The sequence below is a fragment of the Aulonocara sp. 'chitande type north' Nkhata Bay genome, linkage group LG6, assembly GCF_057382095.1.
Source record: "Aulonocara sp. 'chitande type north' Nkhata Bay isolate Kocher_YH1m ecotype deep benthic linkage group LG6, A_spYH_male_GT1.1, whole genome shotgun sequence".
Lineage (NCBI taxonomy): Eukaryota > Metazoa > Chordata > Actinopteri > Cichliformes > Cichlidae > Aulonocara > Aulonocara sp. 'chitande type north' Nkhata Bay.
In genome coordinates, this window is record NC_141349.1 from 36497009 (window position 1) to 36516605 (window position 19597).

General features: G+C 40.5%; 1 protein-coding gene across 1 annotated transcript in view; it reads left to right on the top strand.

The window, feature by feature from the left end:
• The window catches only part of xylt1 (xylosyltransferase I), a 78252-nt gene that overhangs the window by 21627 nt on the left and 37028 nt on the right, over positions 1–19597 (top strand). The gene's annotated exons all lie outside the window — the stretch shown is intronic.

The window sequence follows — 19597 nt, forward strand, 5'->3', positions numbered from 1 at the left end:
AACATGTTAGCGACAAATAAGACGAGACAAAATAAGAAAGGATATTGTCTTTACCCACAGGTTGGGTCATAACAGCACACATTTGCCGGCATGCATTTGCCAAATCAAATAGGTGTCTTTATATATGTGGTTTGTTTTTTTGAACCACCGTTTTGTCCGATCAACAACCCCTATGTGTTATTACTAGGAAATATCACAGCACTGCACTTCACTGAAGAAAGTGCACGAAAAGCTTTCATTTTATTAGCTCCTGCAGAACTTTTGAATCCACCAAACAAGGAGTTTAGATTTTGTCGTCAGACTATGCAGGGATTTATTCAAGGAACGACTGAGCCAATGGAAAGGATTTTTCAAATTCACTTTCATGTGCAGAATCTGCTTTTTGTGAAGGCTCCTGCTCTGTAGGTTGATTTGGATTTGGATTTGGTTTATTTAATATTCTGCAATCTGTTCTGGTTCATTTTGGTGTCGGAGTGTGAGTGGGTGGTCTCGCGTGTCCCTTGCTTGTCTCTGGCGTCAGCACCTTACAACACTACACTACGTCCTTACACAATTACACTGCCGACACTGCGGATTACTACGCTTTATGTGCACCTCTTGTTTCTGATAAATATTTCATCTTTGCTAACATTTTGCATGACCCATTTTTGTCACAGACCATTAGCTGGTTTATGACATTTTGAAGACAAAGTATTGGCTTTGAGCTAAAACTTTAAAAAGGTATAAAACAGAAGAAGAATAAAAACTGTGGGCTGTTGATTCAGAGGTGTATGTGCCACGAGTGCAAAGCCCAGATGGGAGTCGTAACTATATGTCACCCGTATTACACTATCAGCTGATGAAAACAATCATAAATAAAAATGAATGCATCAGATTTGCCACAGCAATGAGATGTTGTGATTTATGAGTTACAAAGGCTCAATTAATTTTGTAATCTTGTCCTGCGGAATATGTTAACATGACTGTACTTGAAAGAAGCACTTATTCACATTTTATTTAGCAGCAACGTCATACTAATGAGGCTCAATGCCGTTTGATCATAATGATGATGATGTTGTCTGGCAGAGCTCAGAAAGTTTTTCTTCCCCCCACTAATATTTTTTAATCATTTTTAATAATAATAATAATAATAATAATGGATACTTTATTGATCCCCATGGGGAAATTACTTGTTTTTCTTTTCTTTGACCCATTCACTCAGTGAAGCAGTGGGCAGCCCACTAAGCAGGCGCCCGTGGAGCAGTGTGTAGGGACGGTACCTTGCTCAGGGGTACCTCAGGGTAGCCGTTAAGTGGATTCGAACCGCCGACCTTCCGATCATGGGGCGACCACTGTCTCTCATTTGCACAATTCCCTGCATGTTTTTCTCTCCTGCTGTACATCTGTGTCTCATTTGTTTCTTTTTTAGTTTCCTGCTCGTGTTTCCCCCCCCCCTTTCACTTATTTTCACACACTAGCTCTGTCGCCTCAGCACTTCTCACACTGCGTGTGTCTTCTGCTCGGGGTGTGTGTGTGTGTGTGTGTGTGTGTGTGTGTGTTTCTTTTCGTAGTGACATTTCCGTGCCAGGTGTGACAAATGGCAGGCAGAGAGGAAACATTTATTCCCTGTGGTGAGCTTAATTAGCCTATCAGCTAAGCCTTGGCACCAGCTTGTTTTGAAAACCACACAAACACACACACGCAAGGATGCACACGATATCCTCAAGTAAGGATCACCAACAAGTGCACATGTAGGCATGCACACAGCACACATACAGCAGACAAATCACTTCAGTATATGAACTGCACAGATAATTGGACAGTACAATTATATGATGTCTAAATCACTGCTCCAGTCCATATTTTTCCTCTCTGACTTTACATCCAGAGGGACTCAGTTGTAGCCAACCTCATCTTTTCTCTATTAAAAGGTTAAATCATTTACAAATTATAGCTCTCTTCTAGCCATTAGCATATGGTGGGTGTGTAGAGGCCATACAAGGCCAGCAGGAAAGGCTAGAGGAGAGACAGTGAAGAAAAAGCCTGTGTGTCCCTGCTGTGTGCGAGTCAGTGCAGTTTTACATCACACATCCATCTGCGTGTATCTTTGTGTTCATATGTGTATATGTGGAAACATCTGTCCATGCCAAACTGTACAGCTGGGATGGGGGCGATGAAGAAATCCTGGTGTCCAGCAACCCCTCTGTTAAGCAAGATGGCTGTAACGCATTGCTGCTAATTACACACACACACACAAACACAAGCTCATAAATGTGCTTTCAACTAAATGAGTGGTGTCTGAGGGCTTTTCTTTGTCTCTTCTGGCCTCAATCTGTGGACAAATTACAGACATTATTGGCTGCAAAAGAGACTCCCTGTCTACCTCCATCTTTACCTCTTTCACACTGAGCCGGGCTTGGCATGTCCCTGCGCACCCCTGCTGTGGAGAAGGAAATGAGAGCCAGAAATGTTGCTGATGTGTCCTGCAAAGCGCTGGGTTTTTAGGCTTTGATGCCAGCCAGGTGGTGGAGGGGATATTAAGGTGCCCTTTAAGGGTAGAAATGGGGGAGGTGAACATTGTAATTTGACCAGATTGTGTTGCAGCTTGTTTTGGGTGTGGCCTGGTCAGGCAGCCCTGCTGTCTTTTGATGTTGGGTTTAAAAGGTTTGGTGAGATTTTAGAGAGACTCCATGGTGTTTTGAAGTGGGATTAGTTTTGAAAAGTCAACACTGAGGGGAAAAGCTTACTTGTTCTCTAGAACCTTGGCAGTTAATTTAACAGTTTCCACAGAATCTGATGTTGCGTCTATGTAAATGATGCCAAAAGTGTGTTTTAAATATATGCAAAAATAGGTTGATCTTATCGGTATTAAAGGCAGTCCACTCATTCCACTCAGAGTTTGGCATGAATAAAAAGTCACATATTGGCGGGACAGGCAAAAAAAAAAAAGAGAAAATCCATCAATCCATCAAGCAGTGCTGCTTCATAGCTTACCAAAGTCGTGCTAAAACAAAAAATGTTTTGACAGATTTTGAGCGCTGTGTACCACATAAAATCGGTTCGAGGTCAGTAAGCACAACCAGAATTCATACACAAGGTGCACCGGATTATAAGGCGCACTGTCAATTTTTGAGAAAATTGAAGGATTTTAAATGCACCTATTAGTGTGGAAAATACGATATATATTTCATTCTCTTATTTTTTTTGAGACACCAGTTGAACACTGAGAACAGCACTCTCCCATCTCACTTTAACTTTTACTTTGATCTCTGTAAATGTGTGGAGGGCAAACAGTTTCAAAGGGAGGATCTCACAAAGACAAGCTCTGATTATGACACACAGCGGGAGTGTGATGTTATTGTCTGCTAAGAATGGCATAACTTTACAACATCTTTACAGAGCAACTTGTTTGTTGCTAGGTCAGTGTTTCAAATCTCTCTTATCTGATCTTTAATCGAGCGCAATGATGCCTCAAACTCACCATTATGTTCTGTATTTCCCATAAAATGCCAAGAAAAGTGTTATTTTAGAGAACCTTTGTGACCCTGGTAAAACTGTAGTTAAGCAGTGAAATCTCTAGATTTTATAAAAGAAAAACATTCTGTTACAAATTGATGTCTTTTTTGTTTTGTTGTTTTTTTCAAAGCCATAGTGCAAAATTTTCATTCTGTAAATTCTATTATTGTGGCCTGTTGATTTTTTTTCTGTGTGTGTTTCTGATAACTGTGAAAACTGCTTAAAGGCTGAAATCACCTCTGTGCCTCAGGATTGTCTCTGTTGGACAGTGGGGCCTTCAATCATTTAGAAGTTTTAATGATCTGGGTGTCAGGCCTGAAGATCGTATCAGCCATCTGTGCTCTCGTTATTGCTAGCTTAGGTTCTTAACTCCTCACCTTCACTTTCTTCCCCTCCAACTGCTTTCCCTGTTTTGCTCTGATCTTTATCTACCTGTCATTCTGCTTGACAGATAACTTCTGGACTTCTGTGACTTTAGACAGTTATTAACTGCATTCCTCTAAAGCAGTAGATTGTTATTTAAGTCTATTTTATTACATTTTTAGAGGCGACAGCATAAACGTGTTACACATTGGCAGTGTGTCTCACAGGATCACAGCTGTTTGGAGAAAAGTCATTCGTTTGTGTGCATTTTTTGTTCAAATGCAAATCTGACGTGACTTCCAAATGAATTGATTATAATCATTTGGAAAATTATATTCAAGACGAATGTTTAACTGCTCAGCATGCAGAATGCATTAAGCAAATGTAAATGTAACAACTGAACCATTCACACTTTTGAAAAAGTAATTTTTAGAGTTTTTCTGCTTCAGTAAACATTTGTGCTGCACCCTGACAGATTTGCACCCCCAATTCTCTCAGCAGATATCCAACCAGAAACTTCCTCTGCACACGATTTCTGATTCCTGCATGACAGCACCAACTGTTTTCTGTCTGTCTGAGATGAAATCATTATAAGGGACCAGACTTAAATTATCTCCTGGGGAAATAATTGGCCCTCTTAAGGGGTCTTCATTCATACTGTAATGCAGTGGTAGGCAAATAGCAGTAAGGGAACCCAATCTAATCCTCCAAGAAAAATATTTGCCACGCAATAGTGAAGCCGTTTCTTCTTTCATCGTCTAATTCAAGACCTTTGCCTATTTTTCACAAATCTACTGTTAGTTAGCAATGTTATACCACCCAATATATAACAACAAAAATGACTCTGTAACAATAAATATAATTTCATGTTTTAAACATAATTATGAAGCTGAACAACTAACCACAACTGAAGTGAATAAATTAAGTCACCAATTATTTGTTATCTACTGCGGGAACTTGCAGTTCTTTTAGGGCGGCCTGCAGGTTTGTGCGTGTTCAGACTTCACAAACGGCCTCTGAAGGACCTCTTTCAGGGCTGTTTTTTGGGTAGAATTGGTTCAACTCAGAACAAACACCATTTTTGGAAAATAAAATAAAATAAAAGGATCAAAAGCAACAGTAAGAACAGACTGCTTCTCTCGCTCTTGCCATCACAATGCAAAATTCGCCATGTAGGTGGACTAAACAAACAGGAGTGCAGAAAACACTATTTCCTCCCGTTTTAGACATTTTCATTAAGTCTTGCCGCTATCTAAAATTGACAATTTAACATGTGTCAATTCTCCCTGACCATGTAATTATTAGCTCTTGCATAACCTTGTGAGGGCCTCATATATTGATTGCTGAACAGCGATATAGACTTTTGCTTTGAGACTTGAACAGATGATGCTTTGTGTCAACTCATTTTGACCCAATGAAAAGATTGCAAATCTTTTTTCGTTGGCGGCATTAGAAAATACCAGTTTATGTCTCCTTTATAATATTTAAATAAAACATTATGATTGACACCTGAGTGAAGCCAAATAAATCTCTAAGCTTCTTTATCCCGAAGGATCGTATGATTCAGTCATCTACCTTTAGCTCAGGAAGTTGTCTAATCTCAGCTAAATGGTTTTGCATACATGGAGAGATAAATACTCTCAGCTATAACTTCTCCTTTATCTTTCCTGTAGCAATCTGTAGTTTGGCTTGTAAGAACAAGCAAGAACATTATGCATCCTAACTATCTTTTCATCACCTTTTCACTGTGAGTCTGTCAGTTCTCCAGAATTAATTTGCAATCCGGGTATAAATGGACAAGATAGGAACGTAACTTCTGTTCATAATACGCATGTTTGTTGTATTAGTGCGACCCAGGTCACTGGCAATACAGCTATACAGTAGTGCAGTTAAGATAGGTGAGGGTGTGGATAATTTCTACAGAGGCTATATAAAGTGCTAGTGGTTGTGAGTGGTGGTTCACTCCATGTTATTATTGTGTGTTTGAGGGTACAGTTGTCCATTTTGTGTGTGTGTATGTTCAGTCCATGAGTTTAACGTGGGTCAGATGTCAGGAGGCAGAGTTCAGGAGTCTGACAGCTGTGGGGAAGAAGCTGTTCCGGTACCTGGTGGTCTTAGTCCGGAGGCTCCTGTAGCGCCTCCCAGAGGGCAGGAGGGTGAAGAGTCCATGTGATGGGTCACTGGGGTCTTGTTTTTGCCATTTGCAAAATTGTTCCCCAGCAAAATATCTACTGTTATTGCATGGTCCTTGATGTAGTCATGTACCATTCTTTACATTTACACTGAGTAAAGAGGAGAACAAGTTAAAGCATGTGTGGCAAGAGATGCAGCTAAATTTATCCGTGTAATTAACAGGTGCCTTTCATCCCCATGACAACATGTGTATTAGTCACTAGATCAAAACAATTTGAACTAATACCCCGAGCTGTGATTATCTCACACAGAAAGTGTTTGTTTCATGTTTGTTAATCAGGAAGCAAAACCTATAAAGAAAATTATGAAACAGCAGGGAGAAAATTAGGCTGTGGCACAAGAAAAAGGTGATTTTTTTTTGTTTTCTGGTGCCAATCTGTTAGCACTAATCCAGGAACCTTTTAACAGATTAACAGTGTTACACAAGGAGTATTTGTTGGTTTACTGTATGTTTCCATGAGCCTGTGCTGTTCTCATTCTGTTCTCATTGCAATAAAAGATCCCTGTTTGAATTTCAAGTTGAAGCTTACATGTTCACTGTGTTCCCCGTGTCGGTTTTCACTATAAAAGGAGGACGCATCCACCATGACATCACACATTTTGCAGCTTCAGCATTAGCGTTTTGCTCGCCACCATGTTGGGTTTTTTGTTTTGTTTTGTTTTTTCTTAGAGCCAGCATTTGCCTCTTATGTATGGAAGGGTGAAGCGCTAATTTATCAGTTAACAGAAACTAGCTTGGTTCGAAGGCTACGTTCACAAAGTCTGCAACGCACAGATACACATATTCCCTAATTAGTGTCACGGATTGACCTAGTAAAATACTAGTATTTCCCTCACCACTTCTAGGGGGTTGTTACTTCTTAGCAAACCACAATATTAGTCAACCAGTACATGGAAATTGGTCCAAAACACGCAGACAGCACACACACAGTGGACAGAGCCAGTGGATGAGACAAGAGTCAACTCCAGCTGCCTGTCTCAGAACTGCTGTCAGTCAATGCATTTTTTGCTCCTTCTGCGTCATTTTCATTTATCAGCTCTGGAAGATGCCCCGAGGATTACTCTGGGTGCTACAGCTTTCTTCTATAGGCTAAAGACTTATATGTTATTTTAATAATAATGTGTACTTTATTAATCCTGTAGGGGATTGCTTAGTCCTCTGCATTTAACCTATTCACTCAGTGAAGCAGTGGGCAGCTACCAATCCACCACCCGGGGAGCAGTGTGTAGAGACAGTACCTTGCTCAGGGTTACCTCAGGTTTGATTTGAACCCCCGACCTTCCGATCACGGGGCAAACACTCTACCTACTGAGCAATCCCTGCACAACATGCTGTAAATAAAAGCAGTCAGAATATCAAAAAGGCGTACCATAGCAAGAAGTAAAACCGGGGAGAGTTCCTACTATAACCATTGAGTAATACTACCCCAGATGTGACTGAGCTTTCTCTGCAGAGCTATTCTGTCACCATATTTTATTCCACTGACTGCCTGGACCCTGTATAAAATACACCTCTTCTAAACGCTATAGCAGTTTGTCTTATTTCCCAGAGGCTCTTTCTCTGTATTCTGCACATTGTCTTATTTTTTGGACATATATTAAATGCATTACATCATTCATATGTGTGACATGGCCTCATACAGATAGCAGACGAGCCAAGACATGTGAATTTCTCTCTGGGATCAATAAAGTTATCCTTATTCATAAATAGTCCATCATTCTAAATATACCATAAATGTGTATGTGAGCAAGAATAGTTTTGCCCCCATGGCCCACTGGCAAACCAGGATAAAATGGGAATTTAAACCAATGTATTAGCCAAATTGCATTTTCATGTTTGTTAAAGTGAAAGAGAATCCAAATGATTATAAATTATCCTCAGTATATCTTTTCTGTATAAGCAAGACTACAAGAAAGAGGCAGCAGAGTTCGTCATCTGGAAGTCTGCAATTTCACGGCAATCGATGAAAATAGTTTTTGAGATACTTCAGCATGAAACTGGTGGCTTGCCCAACCATTTGTCAGATTGACGTTGCCATTCACAGAGCCTAGCCGTGTGCATGACTAAATACATTTCTAAAAATTCTGAATATTTCTAGAAGGTTTGTCATGGTGCAATTTAGGCCTGTGCCAAATACCCTTTTTTGAGCTTTGAAGCTTCGGGAGTCATCAGTAGTGAACATTTGACGCTTGTAATGTTACTGTGAAAAAAGCATGATGAGGTGTTGCTTTTGTTGCGATTTCAGCTGTTTTTTTATGTGTAAAAAAAGTTTGAAGCAACAAAATGTTTCTTCCTGCCCCCTTTTTTTTGTCCTTTTTGGCATCTCCGATAAAAACGTCACTACCTGTTCTGTCACAAAAAGCAACAGACACAGCTCTTTAACTTAATGCACATTTGCACCCAAAAAAGTCCAGTTGGTCACCAGGGAGTTTTTGTGTTTTTCATGTTACGCAATAATGTGATTCTAGAGGCCTGTCCTGCAGAATTTGTGGTTGCATAGTGGAAGTGGAAGTGAAACCGTAATGCACGGCCTTGATATATTTGCACATCATTAGCATGTTATTCTGAAACACAAGGCACAAGAGTGAATTTGCACATGCACGCTGTATTTAACCCAATCCTTACTGTATATCACAGTCATGAAAGGGCATTGTTTACTGTAGAGCCATATCCAGTCTGACTTCTCCAGTAGGGTCACACTAGGGTCATGGTATACTGCATCACTGCTATGCCACACACAATCCTGGTATTTCAGCTGTTTTCTGACACACTCACTGCAGAGCTTACATCATAATTTCACGTGTTGCTTCCACCAGACTATTAATGCTGTAGAAAGAAAGCAAATGTCCCAGCCCTTTCCTTACCGTTCTGCTTTTTCTCTTGGTCTTTATCCTACACTACCCCCCCAACCTCTTCTATGTGTAATCTCTGTTTATCATTTCCACACCCTTCCTCCCCTTTTCTGTTATTCTTATCCCCTGGTCTCTTTGGATGGTATGTAAAATGTTTGTGAAGGGCCCTTGGTCCTTGTATCATACCTCCTTTGCATTACTATACATTAGCAGTAAGATCCCTCTGTGCTGTCGGACCATGTGGTCTCAATGCATAGAAGAGACCCTGTCATTCCTTTTAGCGGGCACCCATGATGTCACGGGGCCTTCATCTTTCACACACACACACACTATACACAGAGACGCAGCCCCTCCCCCACCCGCTTTTCTTCTCATCGCCGTGGTGAATGGAATTGCATGGCTGTGCAGTTCAATCACTGTCAAGTGCAAAGAAAAGGGGTCTCTTGTGCAAAATTTCATGATTCACAATTGATTAAATAGGGGTGTCATTTCATGGCTGAACAGGGAGGTGTGCAGTGGGGGGAGTAAGGCGTTTTCATGCCCTTGCAAGATATGGCTCAGAAATCGCTTGATGGGGCCTATTCAAAGCTGGAGATGTAAAGTTCTGGGGATTTATTCACAGAGGAAAATAAGAGGTTGGTATAAGAGAGAGAAAGGGTAAAGAGACACAGTGGGAGAATTGCCAGTATCTTCTAACAGCCTGTTAAAGGACTTTCATGCTCTTGTGAGATATGGGCCTAATATACTGTATATAAGCTGTGTGATTTAGATTCCTGTTGTCATGTGTAAATTGCAAACATTCACCCATCTGCGAGGTAGAGGAGGACAGGGGACAAAACGATGATGATGGTTTTAAAGGACTGAGCATAGTTAGACACCAGACAGTCAGACATTCATGATCAATATGTGAAGAGCAAATTTTGAGCATTAATTCAAGTATTTTACACCAATTCTTAAGTAAATGCAGTCATTAACATTTAAGGATTGTTTAATTTGAGGATGAAAATCAGAAGATGACTGCCTGGCTTCACCAAATGCTTTGTTTCCTCCTTTGAGATGCTGTGCCAGGCCTTTACTGCAGTCACCTCCAGCTGCTGCTTCCTTTTGCATTTAGCGTTTCATGTAATACCTGAAAAACATATTGTACTGGGTTGAGATCAGATCAGAAGAATATCCCATTTCTTCGCCTTGAGAAACTCTTGGGCTTCTTTTATGCTTTGTCTCATTATCATTTGCAGTGTGAAACGCTGCCCAACCAGTTTTGCAGAGTACACTCCTGTACACTTCAGAATTGACTTTGCTACTTCTGTCAGCAGTCACATCATCAATAAACGCAGCCTTACATACCCATGCCAACAGGGATGTGGTATGCTTGGGATCATGACCTCTTTTTCTCCTTCTCCATACTTTAATTTCCTGTTATTCTGGATAAAAGATAAACTTTGTTTCAAACTTGCTCATACCTTTATTAATTCTCTCTGTCTTTGTGTGTCTTTCACTTGCAGTGACCTCTATTTGGAGCTCATATTTAAAAATTATGATAAAAAGCTAAAAATACAAATTCAACAGTTTGAATCAACTTCCGACACTATGTCTGCTTCATTTGTCCTGAAATAACAAAGGAATAGCCCTCACCTGCTCATGAAACGGTTTGCCCACTTAATTTTGAGCCTGTTAAAATAGAGAGGACTATAATATTAATTATATTGGTTGCGATTCCTAAAAGGTTAATGGTTAATTTTTGTAAAACCCATGAAAGCTTTTTGCAGCTGGAAGTCTATTCTTCCGTGAAACTGGATTGGTATACAGAGGCAAAATCGGAAAAAGGTGGAAAAGGTCTTTGTCCAAATTATGGACCCAACTCTAAATGTTTGACTCAAATATTTCCAAGCTATCAGAATTGACATGAGGAAATATACAAACTTGAGGGACAAATATATTTGTCAAGAAACAGCAAATAGTGGGGACACAAGAGGGGAAAATACTCCCGGCATTTTATTTATTTCTATCAGCTTGCATCAGGTCAAGACCACAATGTAATTACCACATAATGCACAAGCACAAGCATAAATGCTAGCAATGGTGTCAGCCACTTGCATAGGTTATGTCACATGGTATACAAAGTTTCCCTGAAGAAGTCTAAATCAGTGCTTATTCATCTTATATTGAGCTGTAATGCAGCCATTGAGTCCATCCTCTAATTGACACAAGCCGTCATAGCTCCCTTGTCGCCCCTCTTTAATCAGCCTGTCTTTTCATTGGCTGTCCCTCAGTAAAATGTTTGCTCATGGCCAACGCTAAGTGGCTGAGATAACCATATCGATAATGTCCACTCTCACTAGCATTATACAGTCAGAAGTAGCAACCTTAAAAAAACATGTTTCTTTGTGTCATTTTTTACGACATTTACTAAAATATTTGTAACTTTTTATATTTAAAACACAGTTATAAATGTCAAATCTAAATTTTAGATCTAAATATTATATTTAAATCCAGTGATTTAGCTGAAAACATCGGAAGAGCCATTTTGTCGGCCATCCAAAGGTTCAGCAGTAGTGCACCCTAAGCAGCTGCAGTCTCCACAATCGCTGCAGCACATGTCCAGCTAAATCACTGGACATGTTGGTAGGCAAGAAGTGAAGCAGCTCATGGCGGTGAGAAGTGACCGTCAGGGGAGAGCAGACACACAACCTGACCATTAGCGGCTATCAGGTATAAGTATAAGTATACAGGTATAAGTGGTTAAGAACAAAGCAGCCATCGAACAAAGAACAAAAGAACAGTATAGGTCAGAAATACCATAAAGGGGCATATAAGTACAGTAAGGTGACCTATCATATAAAAGTTGAAAAAAAAAAAAAAAAGTATGCACATACAATCTAGCTACATCAATTGAAAAGCTGCATCAAAAATTCAAGTAAGGTGTGAGCTTTATTTAAGTCTAATGAAGCCTTCCACAGCAGGACTTCATTTTTAAAGCCAGGAAAAATCAGAGTAATTTTCAAGAAGCGACATTTGTGAATGAAAGATTTTGCAACTATAAATAAGTTGTTAATCCCAAATTCTATTTTTTTTTTCTGTTTGTAGGCTAAATCTAATTACTTGAAAGGTTAGAGAAGGGCAGTCAATATTTTTGGAGGTTAACCAGTACTGAAAATCATCACAAAAAGATGTGGAACTTTCACATGAATAAAAAAGATGCTCTGTAGTCTCTATATCAGTATTGCAGAAATTGCATGCGTTCGTATCTATATTGAATTTCTTGTGAAGATAGTCATTGGATGGCATTTACAATTTTAAAGTAATTTTCTTTTGCTTTAGGTGGAATTGGAAAAGAAAGATACTTAGTCAAAATTAGCGGCACACTTTAGCACCGGAGGTTTACATAAAGCTTTTATTTTGATATTTCCGTTGACCCGTACCATAAATTTGCATGTTAGCTAAATATTTAGTTTACCGTAACATTTAGATTTAACATTTAGATTTAAATATAATATTTAGATTTAACATTTACAATTGTGCTTGTAAATGTTTGTAAATATTTTAATAAATGTTGTAGAAAAATGACTCGAAAAAACACGTTTTTGTAAGATTTTGAGCTAAATGTGGAAAAATGTTGCCGTTAATTTCAGCGTGTTTCAGTTTACAAACAGTGCCCCATAGCTTAAACCTATTTTGTCCCAGATATTTTAATCACAATGACTACCAGCTTAGAACAACCTGTCTTAAGTGTGGCATTGTCACATTTAATAACGAGTTACTGTAAGATTTTTTTTTGACTTCATAATCCCATAGATAGTTAGCTGGTTTTACAAGTTATCTCATGTTTGCATTCACTGTTTAGTCTACATAGTTTTTTGCCACATTTTGACTAGTTGTGTGATGCTAGCTGTTGGTTTGGGAAGCATTGCTATCTCAGTGTTACATTTTTGAAGAAGCCTCAACTCGAGTAAGGGAGCAGTGCGAGGATTTCAGGGTAATGGGCCGTAGTTGCTGACCAAAAAAACATTGTCTTACATTGTCATTTAAAAAAAAAAACAATGACTGTACAATAACTGGTGCATTTTCCTCTTTTCAAAGTCTTGATTTAGTAATGCTAATGGTTTAGTAAGCTATTTTTTGCTGTTTGCCATGCATTGAAATATTTTGGTGGAAATTAATTTGCAAATTGCACTTTTCTTTTTTCTTTTTACAGTTCTTTCTGCTATACATAAAAACTGAAACACTCCCAGCATTACTCTCAGTACTCTGCCGGGCTCTTGCTCCTCCACAGACACAAACACAGGCAGTCCTCAGGACAAATGTGACTTGCACTGAACAAGGCTCACATGTGACTGGTGTGCACATGTGTGTGTTCAGACATCTGTGTGTACAGTACTGTGTGGTGCGTGTGTGTGTTTTTATTAATCCATCTGTGTAAGCTTCTGAGCTTCCAAGTAAAGATTTTTAACAGGAGAAGGCAAACCAAACCTTATGAGACTCAGGCGTGCCAGCCTTATTTTTGCCTCATGCTTTGGGGATTTTAGCTCTAACATTGTTCTCGGTATGAATTTCATTGTTGCTGTACACAGTCAGAATAAATCTTTAGGGTTATTTAAGGCTATCTCTCAACTCTATTTCTCTTTAATCCACTTTAGGCAGAAAGTATGAGAAAAGAAAAATGTTGATATAAAAACAGTTTTTTATAATTTTTCAAATGTCGAAGTCACCTAAGGTCATTTTCACAGCATTGAGTGGATTCTAAATTATACTGTGTCCATTAAGTGACTCATTTACATTTTAAACATTTATCTGATGTTGTTATCCAGAGTGACTAATAGTAAATGCAAGAGATGAATTAGCTTAAATTCCTCGATTTCAAATGCCCAAAACAACAAGCAATAAGGATTTTAATGGTGCAGAGTGTAAGCCAGGAATACAAATCTATAGTAATACATGAAGTAAGAAACAGAGAACAGCAAATGATTTCCTGCATTGCAGGAGGAAGGTGATTAAACGGCAAGGTGGGTTTATTGAACATGGCTGAATATGGTGGATAAAGGCCAAAAACACCCAACTGACAAAGAGACAGGAGGGGGATTGGCCGTTAAACTTTTCTGTCATGTTTTATTGACACAACCTTTGTCTTGTCCTCTTCATTTTTAGATAATACTGTTAGATGACCGATAATTCAGCTCATATGTTTATCCACAACAAAATTGCAGAGTTGGTTGAGAATATCGACACTATCCTACGTTAGATAGAAAAAAAGACATCCTGCAGGTGATTAGTTTAGCTCTGCAGAGCTGTGCAGGTCTGGAAAGAGAAGACAGCATTTATTGAAGTATATTAAACAATATGTTTGACCTGCTTACAAATCTGGGACTTTAAGTATTTGCAGGTACCTTTGTTAACTTCCCACGCTGTGATTGGTCCCCCAGGATCACACTGTCATCACAGTGATCCTCTGTGAATTCCTGAGGTGTCTAAAAGATAGAATTCAGTGCAGACGACCTGAACTGGTGTTTTCAGTAATTGTAGACAAACCAAAGATTTTCAGACAAAGAACCTGGCAATGATTATGAATCATGGTGGTTTGCTATTGTTTTGCTTTTTCAGAAGCTTGCGGTCACTGTTCCAACAATGAATTCTGCGTCATATCAAAGACTGCTTAAAGATTATATGAAGCCATGTGTCCGAAGTCTGAAATGGAACCAGAAGAGGGCCTTTCACCGGAATAATGATCCGCACGCAAGCAAATCCACAAAGGAATGGCTCTAAAAGAAGATATGAAGGGTTATGGAATGGATTAGGCGAAGCCTGAGATTTGAATCCCATTAAAATGTTGTGGGAGATTTGAAATAGGCAGCACATGTAAGAAAAGCCACAAACATCTTGTAACTGGAGGAATTTAGCATGGAAGAGTGGTCGAACACTAAGCAGATGTCAGAGAACGGTGCACAGTTATGCGAAACACCTAAATGAAGTTATTACTGCTGAAAGAGTGGAAAAAAGCTATATATTGGGCTTATAAAAATCCACCGTGGAGTAATGGCATGATTTGATTCTTTATATATATAAAGCAATCAAAGGACACAGTTCTTTGAGTGGGCTGAGTATTGTGGATACACAAGAGGGGCTCTGTGGAAACTATTGTAAGGGATCATAATACAAGTACTGTTATGGAATGCAAACATATTGCGAAGTAAGCAAAAGTATTTTTTAATTCCACTGCGGCCTTAAAGAAACCCCCTGGAGAGTCCCCCAGAGTTAATACATTTCTTTGTGTGTATCTTGATGGCGAGCTTCTCATGCAAAGCTTTCCTGTCCTAATTTTTTTTTTAGAAATAGAAACTTGTCTCTTCCTTCTGTCTGTGGTTTCAAGTGGAGAAGTCTGTGCTTTTTGTCTCCTTGCCTAGCTTAAATTCATGCATTCAAATATAGCCAGTAAAATCATATAATTATATTACAAACATGTCCATCAGGAAGGAGCAGGAAGTCTACTGCAGTGAGTTCACCTCTGCCCTCGTGTTCCGAATACCCACAAGGGTCAGCCTCCGGATCATTACATCTGGAAAATATTTAACATTTACTCAGCTGTTTTACATGTATTTCTGCTTTCTTTTCAACTAGAGCAAACTTCCTTCCCTTCTCTGAAAGCTCACATCATTTCTTTTAGATGTTTGTAACACATTTGCACTCACATACAAAGACACAGTCTGCTTCCGATACTTTTGCTCCAGGGACTTGTGCGCACGTCAAACCCGAACTATTCATTAGGAGCTGCTGCTAATCACGCGTAAACTTGTGACCAGCATCTTCCAGTTTTAGCCTCCGGGAAAGAAGAGTGTTGAAGGGGAAATAACAAAGAGAAAGGTACTGGACAGAATACACTGAACATCTTTTGGGATACAAACAAGTAAAACTGCCACATGAGATTTTTTTTTCTCAAGTAAAACATCAGAAAATATCTCTTTGTAAAATGTGACTGTTCTCATTGTGGGTTAAACTACATTTTAGACCCTTTGAAAGATTTCAGACACTTTGTTTTGAATTGAAGGTCAACCTTCTTTGCTACTTTATAAAGAAAAAGCTTCTTTTCTTACCCCCTCCACAGCTAATAAGCTATGATGAGTAAAATCTCTAAGAAGCATTTAGGTTGTCCCCACTCTACCCTGCGTGACTCTCCACGCTCTGTCCTGAGGTGTTTGAGCAGCTGTGAACTAAGTCTGTCAGTATATCAGTCTCCCGTGTCATGCCAGATGCCACATCTTGCTCAGAGTATTGCAGGGATTCAGTTCAGGTAATTAATCTGAGCTCGTTAACCACATGGAGGGCAGGTCGTAGCAGAAGTTGGCTTATAAGCTGTTTAGTTGACATAGCAGCCACTCACTCACGCATGGGCAGTACTGTACTTCTTAAAAACCTCAACTGCGTGTTTATGTACATTTTGCCCACAAAGCTGTCAATACACCAGCTTGTGTTGACAGAGCGCAGCTTCCTGGCACACACAGGAGCTTGTCTCAGCTCAGGCCCCATAGGAATGATGTCTTTTAAAAGAAGCGGGCTGGGAGGGTGGGGTGAAACTGATATGTGCTGCTACCTTGCTCTTCTTCACATCTACCGTGAGGCTGCAACAGCAAATGATGGCATTAGGGAGGTGGGGAGGGTGTGGAGCAGATGAACTGCTTTCCCTCCCAGAGCAAGTGATGATACGGCAGAGGGGAGGAGGACAGGGGAGAAGCTGGACAGGTGCTGAGAGAGAGATATGTGCTTTTTTTCTTCTGCTGCATGGGAGATTGCAGGGAATGGAGAGAAAATGAGAGAGAAAGAGAGCAAAAAAGGACAGGTGAAATATTTCCCCCTGTGGCAGAGGAAATGAGGGAAAGTGGAAAGGGCCAGCTCTGTATTGAGAAATGGACTAAGCCATCCCCAGAGGGGGTTCTGAAATTCCCAGCTCCACAAGGCTTTCTCTAAATGTACCCACTAGTGATAGATGATTTTTACGTTTACCCCCTCTGCTTTTGCCTCAGTCCTCAGCAGAGCTCAGGAAGCTCACTGTCTGCAAGTGTGTGTGTGTGTGTGTGTGTGTGTGTGTGTGTGTGTTCACGGGCCTGCGCAACCACCTCACTGCATGCCAGACAATCCTGGCTTCACTTCCCCGACATTCCCAAGGAGCAGAAAACATATCCCCTGTAACAATCGATAGCTCCCCCCAGCTCCCCGCCCCATCTGCAGCCTAACGCAGCTCTGTCTCCAATGGCCGCCACCGCTATTAATTCTGTGCCCCTCCGCTTCCTGCTTAGTGCCTGGTCCCTGAGATTAAAGAGCAGCGCAGCTACTGGAGTCCTTTACTCACAGGAGGAGGGAGAGGGGGAGGGAGAAGGGAGCCCAGTGTAAAGATTGTTTTGCTAGCTTACAAACACCACTCATTTCTACTTTAGACCACACGGGACCAACCGTGTGGGGCTCTTTGCAGTGTCAGTTAATTGCAGGAAATCTAAACCTGTGATCTTCTTCCCATCCCTTTAAGTGTGTGTGTGTGTGGGGGGGGCAGTTATGGGAGGTAAAAGAGTTAATAGTTTAAATAGAGTAATCCTATGCTAAAAACTAATGCCACACATTTGCTCAAATGTGATGATTTGCTGTGTTTGTCTACATGTTTGCAAACTGAATATATTTGGCTTTTGGAGTGTGGATGCTTCCACACCTGACTCTTGCTGATTCGGCTGTTTGTCTTTATTATTCTCAATTCGAAAGAACTTTAAAGGTTGCTTCTTCTTTTTTTTTTCTTGATGCTACAAGACAAAGCTCTGATTAAATAATGGAAGAAATCAATCAATGAATGCCAACTGTTGAGCTCGATTTGAAAAGTTCCCCCACACAATTATTAAATAGGAGTTTTCTTTGTGAAGCTTAGCACAGATTAGCTTTGATCAGTAACTTCCTGGATCCACTGAAACGGAAATCACCTAAGAAACAACAATTTTCATAATAGTAGTTTAAAAAAATCACGCAGCTAGTATTTGGACTAAATCAGATGATCAGCTGAAGTTTCTTACTTTGCCTCTGCTCACTCAAACGTTATTCCAATTTAACCGTGTCCCTCATCTTCTCATGTCTTTCACTGTAGGAGTCAGAGTGGGAGTATCCCTAGGGCAAACATATGCTGCCTCCACTTTGCTTGCACACTCAAGTCTACATTTCTTTTTTTTAATCACAAGAAGCTTGCCCAGTCTCCCATAATCATGAGTGCACACATACTCATTCTACCTCTGCAAACAGCCAGTGACTTGCACTGCATGGATTAGCCTTCTAAAGCATTCCCTTTGAAACTCTGCAAGTAAGGATTTCTTTTTAGGTGATCACTGGCCTAAGCAGCTGTTACACGCAGGATTAGCAGGTTCTGCCATTCAGACAAACATGTTCTGTTTAAACTGGCAGGGCGAAGGAGGTAGAGAAAGACAAGGAGGAGAGGAGAATGGGCGAGGTTACCGGAAGGAGCGGGGATGAAGTTGAGAATAATAACAGGGAAGCAAGAGAGTGGTAGTAAAGGAGGTGTGAGAGACGTGAAATGGGGAACAGATGATGAGAGAAGTGGACCGATATGTGGAGCAGAAGGGATGAGAGGTGAACGGAGCAGAGCAGAAGTGTGGAATCGGGATGTGTGAAGAGAAGTGTGAAGGGCAGGACAGGGGGAAGAGGCAAAGATTTCAGGAGAGGAGAGGCAGAAAGCTTCAATTCAGTGTTGTTAGAATCAAATCTCTGCCAAGGAAGAAGCTTAAAAGGAGCTGATGATAAGCACGTTGTCTTCGCCTTGTTTTCACCCAGGTTTTTGTTTTTTGTCTCACCTGTATAATATCAGCCCTCCTTCTGACTCTCTGAGTGTGAAAGTGTGTCATCCAGCCACCTCTGTAATTGCGCTTGTACAAGGTGTTTACAGAGAGAGAAGGTTGATGGGCCGATAACGGGCCTTGCTTTAGGGCCGGAAAGACATTTCCATGCCGAGCCGCCGGCTCACAATGGCTTCTCGCTTGCTTCTCTCACTTCACCTCCTTCTTTTCTGTCTCACATACATCTTATTGCGCCCATCCCACCCTCCACCTCCCCAGCAATCTTTTCTCTTTTCTGTATCTGTAAATGGAGAAACACATCTGGGATCTCTGCTGTTCTGAGCTTTATATTTTCACGGCTGCTATTGTCATTTCTTTCCCCCTCGCTTTTTTCCCCCCTCTCTTGTGTGCCTAGCAAGGGGGATGACAGTGGCGTGGCAGGCAGGCAGCTTTCTTAGTTTTTCATTTGAAGCATCACAGCACATTTCACTGGAACGCGCCGGCTCTTCCCGGGAGAAGAACTCATGCCTGGTGTCAGCGCTCCTTCCTTGCACTCCCCACTATCAGTCATTACCCTTTTTCCTCTTTCTGCTGTGCCCCTCTTTTCGCTTTCAGGCTATTCTACTAGAAAGATACTGAAATTGTACGTTCAGACATGTGCAAACACTATTTGGTAAATGTAGACAAGTTCAGCTTTTCCAGTCAGATGCCACGACGCTACAATTTCTTGGGATTCTCATGTGGCTCCAGTGAAAAAACTGTACACATGTGCGCACACACATACACAAACTGACAGTCATATTTTGGCTCTTTATCCCTACTTGGTAATCTGTTTACGGAGTGCTGGGCCCATTTGAGGGAGAATTTAATTGAAACCGGGG